Consider the following 8,118-nt stretch of genomic DNA (forward strand, 5'->3'; position numbering starts at 1 on the left):
GCCTGTTGCCTAATACAGCAGGGGTGGAAGGCTAATTTTCTCCCGTTCCAACCTGCATCAGACACAAGGAAAGAAGAAACCTACTTCTGCTGAAGTAAAGCAGACTCTGGCTGGCCAGCGACATGCCAAGGACATGCTTTCTTCCTTTAGAGAATCCTCTCGGAGACCAAATAACTCAAATAGAGAATCTGATTTCAAACGAATTAAAAGTTATGTTCTCATAGCAACATGACTTGAACTCAAGTTGGACCGTCAAAAATGTCATAGGAAGTTTTACTCAATAGCTGATGCCAAAATACGCTGTTTTCTTTGCTCCGCTTGGCCGGGAGATGCTGGCCACTCCCATGTGATGAGCTAGCCTTCTGCACTATTCACTCTAGCTTTTACACTAAAATGGGGTGACCAACGGCACAGAGCATATGTCCTTGGAGGCAGAGCCTGACGTCCTAATTTTTCCCTTTCTGGTCCAGCATGTGACTGGGCCAAATTGGTCTGAGGTGGGAGAGGACGGCAACATTGGCATGGGTAGAGGAGGGGGGACTTGGGCCACAGTCCCTTGGATGTTTGCATGAGCGTTGATGGAGGACGTTATTTCAGGATGGAGCATGGATGGATGTGTGTGCATGTGCGTGTGCATCTGATGGAGATTTCCAAGTGTTTCCACGTGCCTGAACCCTCCTCTCCCCGTTGTGCATCCCTTCCTGCTGTCTGTGTGGAGGTGGCAGGTTCCTGGCTCTTTCTTCCTGGAAAATAAACTGCACCCAGCCAGGCTGCTGGAAATGCCATTGCGCACCCACACCAGCCGTTCTCATGGCTGTGCTCCTGGCTGGTCCTGTCTGGAGCGGATGCTGTGGTGGGGATGGTGGCTTACAGACAGCTGGCAGTGGAGAAATTGAACCCGAAGGTGAGAGTGCCCAAACCGGACGAAGTCAATGCCACCCAGCCAGGATCCACCACTGGAGGAAAAGAAGGATCCCCCTCACTGCAGTTAGCTCAAAAGGAAATCTAGTTAACTTTCTCTGTGGAGGTGTTACGATGGGACAACCAAGAGCCACCAGAAATGCTTGCAAGGCAGAAGCCACAAGGCAAAAGAAGCAACACAGTTACCTGGAGTGGAGAGGCAGGGGGTGCGGAAAGGCCTGGGCAAAGGGGGAGGGACGGGGATGGGAGAAGGCCGTACGGCTTCATGTCCTGACTTTGCAAACCTGGAGAAGTGTGAAAGCTAATATTCCTGTCAAACGGCATCCGTATGGTGCAAACTGAAATATATCCTGCTGGAAAACAAACAACCAAAAGGAAAGAGAGAGGGCAAGAGACATTCATTTCCTTCAGAGGAACAGAGTCAAAGAATCATCTTTTACAGGGCCCTATCCAGAAGAGGCAATTGTTGAAGGAGGCTGGAGGGAAATGAATTGTCAAAGGAGGCGCATATTTGGATGATTAAATGTCAATATGTACCTTGCATTAAGGAAAAGAAATTTACACCTCATCTCACTGTGGCAGCAAAAACCAAATTAGAGCCAGGCTGTAAATTTGCCAGCCAATAGATACCAATTTGTTTGGATATCTAAAGGCTTTTCCTGCCCAGAGAAATGCTGAAGCATGAGTCCCCCTGGGTGGGCAACGGCTGCTGTGGGCAGCTGGTAAGCTGCTGAGCTCAGCGAGCCCTCTGGGCTCCTCCAGGCTTTCCTGGCTCTGCTCTCCTTGGCTCCTGGCCCCAGCGCGCACACGTGGGGTCCTGGCGTGCTGCGTCACGCTGCAGGTCTCGGCCACCCGGCAGATGTGCCTGCCTCTGTGCCACCTGGGCTAGAACACAAGCCAGGATTTTGTTATGCTGCAGTTTTCCCAAGAGCTTGATTCCCTCCGTCCTCCCGGTCAGCCGGCTGCACAGCTGCAGATGGACGAAGCACAGAGCTGTATCCCTGCTACTCTCAGCGTGTGGCAGAGGTTGCAGCGTAAGGATGCTGCCACCTTCCCCCAGCAGCTCCCAGCGGTTAGCCGAAGGGTTGAGTGATTTGCCCTGGCATGTGCAGGAAGCCTTTGGCAGAAATGAAAGGCGGAATCAAGGTCTTAACAACTTGCAAGTCTGCGCTTACCCACAAAACCCGGCCTTCCCGGAGTGCCGCGGGGGTCATTGCTCCCTTTGTCCTCTCACAGCACCTTACGGTGCTCCTTTCACGGCACCTCTCTTTCTCACAGCTTTCCAGGCTGGGGAAAGCATCCTCCTGTCTGCAAAGGCCAGTACAGCAGTGAAAGTGTTAACAGATTCATGTTAATAAATTCAGGCTCTCTTTTCCTCTAGGGCATATTTGCATATTAATGGAGGGGAATTGTAACGAACCTTTCTAGGGAGGCTAAAGGGAAAATTATGCAAGGTTGGCTGAGAAGGTGGAGGAGGGGAAAATGTGCGTTTCCAGCGCTTTCCAACCCCTCAGCTGCAAAAGCACGTGAGCAACCTGAGCTCCAGGGCAGCGCCTTCCCGAGCGTGGGACACCCTGGGAGCAAAGGGAGTACCTGAGTGCAGGGAGCTATTCGGACCCACCTGCCTCCCTCCTGCGCTGGCTTCTCATGGCTAAGCTTCGCAGTGCCCCAGACATGCTTTTATTTTAAACCCAGGGCCACGACAGCAGATTTCAGCAAGTGTGTCCCAAATCACCGCCCTGTCCTCCAAGGCATCCAGATAAAATGCAGCTCTTGGTGGGCTGTCAAGAGAGCAGCTCATCCACAACTCCTTTTCATCAGAGGATCTCTTAGGGCTTTTCAGCAGTGCTGTGCTTGGTGCGGGGGGTGATGGAGCCAGGGAAGGGGAGTTGACCCAGGCTGGGCTGAAGCGTGCCTCCTTTCCCATCCCTGCTCCTTCACACCAGGCTGCAAGTAGCTGCAGCGCATGCTTGAACCCTGCCACAATCTTTGTTGCCTCAAACCCCAAAGCCCCGTATGCCAGCCCAAAAGCCTCTGACAGCACATGAAAAATGCCAGGAGCTTTGCCAGGTCTGCTTTCTCCACTCTCTGCTGAAGCCTCTGTTTATAATCCCTGCTCCAGTGAACTGCCCTACAGATTTTATCTCAAGAAGGACAAATAATCTGTTGCTTTTGCCATGCAATAGCAGATAGAGTGAGGGTTTATAGTTATGGGGATATCAGCTATAAATCACTAGATAGGAACCTAATCACTGGACCTCTGTTCTGATCTCGATTAGGAGATGGAAAAAGCAGCCTTTATTCCTGAAAGCAAAGCAGCCCTTCTTCAGAACAGCGATGGGGCGCTCCACGTACCCCGATAGCTGCAGCTGGTTTGTGCCCATGCAAATGTGATCAGGGCAGGACCCACCCAAATTAGCAGGATGCAAAGTGGCCCAAGCCATTTTCTGCTGCAGGTTTGGTTTCCTCTCTCTCTCCCCCCTGCCTTTTGTCACTGCCTCATCTCTGCCTTTAAAAGTCAATGTGGCTCCAACCACATTGCTTGAGAAACGTGAGGTCTGGTCCAGGACGGTCAGTGAACAGGAGCAAGATTTTACGAGGATATATGGCTTCTGCTAGATGGTTAGCTTAGGTGGTGAATTAGGGCTGGCGTTGGTGGGGAGGGGTTCCGCAACAGGCCGAAGTGCCGCCTGTGGAAGCAGAGGCCCCCTCCCCAAAATCCCCATGCTGTTTCTTTTTGACCCACTTGGTTTTGGGGGAAGGTATGGGGGGAAACAAACCTCAGGGTTTGGAGGTTAGCCGCTGGCAGCATTCCTGAGGACTGGGTGGTGGATAAGGGCCCTCGGATCTGATGCATCTCTCAGCTCAGAAGGACTTAGGAGCCCATTGGTCCCACCGGCGTGGCAGATTTGCCCCTCAATATCACCAGGGCCCAGAGACCAGCCCTGATATGGGGCCCAGCAGGTGCAGAGCCAGTCTGGCTGTCCCCTGGGCAGAGCATCTTCCAGCACGTGGTTCAGTTTGAGTGGTGGCTGGTTGGATGCAGGGTCACTGCTGAATGTTCCTACAGCCTTGGTGGACAAGGGCAAGCCACACCGGTAAGCTGCTTCCCGACATAAGAGTCTGCATGAGCTGTCCTTGACATTTTTGTAATTTTTGATTCAACTGTGGTGCTGTGCCAGCTGTCAGACCCCATCAGTACCCTGTGCCCATCCCCTTCGGTCTCCTGCCTTCTCCAAAAGCCCTGAAGCTTTCCCCATTCCAGGTGTCGGGACACACATGGTCTGTGATCATGTTATTACAACCACAGATTATAAAGCAGATGTATAAGTGAGGTGGAGAAAAAAAGCACATGCGTCCCTTAATTTCAAGTTTTTTCAATTTCCCAAAATTTCAAGTGCCATGGGGATTAGAATAATATTTTTGGCTGCAGGATTTGGGGATGCAGCAGAGCCGGAGAAGTGAATCTGTGGAAGCAAGTTGGTCCCCTCCTCTCAGTTTGCTGTAAGACAGAGTCGATGTAAGGGATCAGCTTTGGAAACCAGATTGAAGCCAGTAAGGGATGCAGCATTTTAACCTTTAACATAACCTGTGACATTTTGCCTTTAAGACACATTGGATCTCACATGGCTGTGAAGCCAGAGATCACTCCTGAAAGCTCTTTAGTCCCAGTGCAGTATTTAATCGCCAGCATGCGGATCCTAGCAGCTGCCTTCTCTGGGGACATCGCTGTTTGCAAGTTGAAAGAGAAATGCCTCACTTGAATTTCCCAGTGTTTGGTTAAGCATCCGGCCTCAGTGATAGGATTGAAGCTGAGCTTTGAATGACGTTTTTTGCTAGGAAGAAAGGGCTGGGGAAGAGACATTTCTCCCTTGGGCTTAAGATCATAAATAAGACAGTGTTATGTAAGTGTGACTATAACCTATTTATACATAGTGTCAGACTCATACAATCAGGCTATGAATGACAAATCTCCCACTAATTTCTATGAATATAACTGTGGTACCTGTTTGAGTTTTGAAACAGCAGTGGAAATGTGTGTTCTGTGTCAGCAGTAACTGGGACTCCTTTCCAAATGATACCGAGGGAGGGGTGACTTGTGTCCGGCACTTCATCTTGTACAGGCAGAAAGGGTGCAATTGGCTTCAGCCTTGCACCCATTCCTGATCCCAAGGCCCAAATGGCAGGCACTAGGGGAATGGAAACCTGCTGCCTTTCCTGGGCTGCTGTCCCTCAAGCCGTGGGCCAGGCGGGAGCTGGACTCCTTGGAGGCTCTTTCACCAGGACTGTGCCCTGTCATGAGGCATGGAGGTGCCGAGTGCTCACCCGGGTGTCAGGGCACGGGAACCAAACGTGCCAGCTAGCAAGGTCAAACCAATATAAGGAGCACCGGCTCACACACAGTGTTGACCAGGGGAACACCTTGCTGCAGGACCCTGTGCGTGCTCAGAGTTTACAGGGATTCAAAACCAAAAGGACAAATTCCTGGAAGCAAAGCTCATCAGGGGTTACTAAACACAGGGAGATTGCTGAGCCAGAAGTGTTCAAGGCTAGAAGTGTGGCTGGAGTCCTTATGGCATACACTTGCCCTGTTTCCGTATATTTGTCCCTAATATTGGTGCTGCTCAGTGTAAAGCTGCTGAGCAGAGTGGTTCGAACCAAAATGGCCACACTTAGGCTAATGCAGCCTTAGCTGTGTGCGTCTGCCTTGGGTGGCATGGCCTGATGCCTGCCTGGGATCAAGATAATGGCAACTGTATACAAAAAAACAAAGGAAGGTTCAAACCCAGAAATTACTCCTGAGGTACAGAGAAGCAGTCATCGTAATTGCGACCAGACAAACCCCCAAATCAGGTTCAAGTTTAAAGCCAGGCTTTTTCCTTCTCCATCGCCTCACAGTCCGGGCTCTGCCTTGAGGACTGTCTCAGCATGGCAGTTGCACATCACGGCTTCTCCCAGGGTCCCTCTCATGGCCCCTGTGCCAGCAGCCATGGACCCCGGAGACCTGAGCATCACAGCTGTCCGCGGGAGGCCGTGGCAAGAGGAGAAAGTCTGAAATCCCTGTGGGGCTCCTTTGTGCCTCCGGCTAATCTTCCTTCCCAGCTTCACAGATGATCTCAGCTCCCGCTGCAGCCTGATCACACAAATCCGGCAGGGACGTGTGGCCCTGGCTTGTCATGCCCTGCTGTCCTCCGCCGGAGAAGAAGCAGCCATAGGGTCAAGTGTGGGTGGCCCAGGGGGTCAGAAGCAACCGCAGCTGCCGTGATGTTTTCCCAGACACCCCCAGCAGAGCCCTGTGACTGATTCACCTCCTGTCTTGGTGCATCAGGCATTGACTCACACCCAAAATGCATCAGATGATAGTTATATCCATGAAGGGCTTCATGGACTTTGCCCCAAGCGTCCCCACTGAACTTCGAAGCTGGGCATTCTTTTGGAAGGGGAGGAGGATGGGAGACCTTTGCTGGCGATGGTCTGGGCCTCCGCAGGAACACGAAACCAGGCTGGACAATTGTCCCAGCCTGCTGCAGTTTGCTTCTCAGTGGTTTCTTGTGCCAGTGTGAGGTCTCTCTCGCAAAAAAAGCCCTGATCTGAGAAAGCCCTGATCCTGCTGCCTTTGCAGTCATGACAAAGCTGTTGGTAGCTGCAGCAGGGACGGAGGGAAGAAGCAGAGCGCTCAGGCTTTCAGGCCGCTGCCAAACAGATGCTCTCGCGGCTGAAATCAACTTCTACAGCAGTTGGCATGCAGGCGGACAGGCACATGCCACAGCCTGGCTGGCAAGAGTTTATGCCCTTGAAAATCTCTCCCAGGAGCTCGCTCTTTCTTCACTTTGCTATGCCCAATGAGTTCATTAAAGGGAAAAGAAAACCCCTAGCAGAATAGGAAACACTCCGACAGACTCCTTGATGTCCAGGCCAGCCAGAGCCCATCACTGACCTGGCGACTCTCTGAGCAGCCACCCCCCGACTGGAGGGCTTAACCCCAGGAGTGGTGTCGAGCAGCAGCAGTGCTGGCTCAGCAGAAATCAGGAAAAAAACCAGTAGAGACAGTAAGCAGTAGAACAGCAGGAACAGCAGAAACAGTAAAACTGTGTGCTAAATAGATGCATTTAGTAGACCTCCCAGCCAGTCTAACAACACTGGGAGCACTCCAAGGATGTTTGCACTCCAGCCATAATATAGAAATGTAAAAAGCCAGATCAATGACCTGGCTGCAAGTGCAGCTAACCTGCTTCAGGCACCTCAGAAACAGCATGAACCCTGGCGAGCGAGCCAGCGCTTCCCAGGCGACTCTTCCCATCTCGTGCAATGTGCCTGGGGGACTTCCTGAGCCAGCGCTGGGATCTGTGCCCCTAATAGCCCCTAATGGATTTTTCCGCCATGAATAGGCCAGGGTGCTTTTTGAACTCATGCAAATGTTCAGCATCCACAGCATCCTGCAGCGAGGAGTTCCACTGCTTCATTATGCCAAAGCCACTTCCTTGGCTCGCTTTGAACCTGCCACCTCCTTGTTTCACTGCTCCTCCCCATTTCTGTCCTGGAAGAGACGGTCATTTCAAACCCATCTCCCTCCAGCTATGGGAGCAGAAGAAATGGCATCTTACTTGCTGCTTTATTTGGGGACCTAACAGTGTTGCCCAGAATTGACTAATAACAGCAAAGTGTAATTCTGCCCGACTAATTGAGGAAAATATTGCCCTTTTTGCAGCTTGTTTGCTTTGTCACACAAAGGATGCACAGACAGGTTTCTACTCAGCCTTTGTAGACTGCTCTTCACCATCAAGGCTCGCTAAATAATTTTGTCAGGACATCATCTTCTGCGAATGACACCGTACAGCACCATGCTCTTCTCAGGAGATGGAAACGATTTATGGAAGTCTTTCTATGAGGTGAGGGCTCCCCAGGTTGCTGGTCATTCAAGCCCTATCATTCTGGGCTCTGAGCTCCATCTCGGTGAGCTCACGGGGTGTAACACGGTTAGCAGAGAGGAAGCTGTGTTTTTGCAGAGTTTGTCACTCTGTGTCACTCTGTGACAAACTACTCTGTGCTGCCAGCACACGCTCGCCAGTGGCTGATAATAAAGGGAGAAGTGGTTAAACAATCACCTCTGAAGGCAAAGAGGAATGAATAGATAGTCTCTAGCAAGCTTTGCACAGGAGGCAAAATGTATGGGCAGGACACGCACACAAATAGGTA

The sequence above is a fragment of the Ciconia boyciana genome, chromosome 5 (assembly GCF_034638445.1).
Source record: "Ciconia boyciana chromosome 5, ASM3463844v1, whole genome shotgun sequence".
Taxonomy (NCBI): Eukaryota; Metazoa; Chordata; class Aves; order Ciconiiformes; family Ciconiidae; genus Ciconia; species Ciconia boyciana.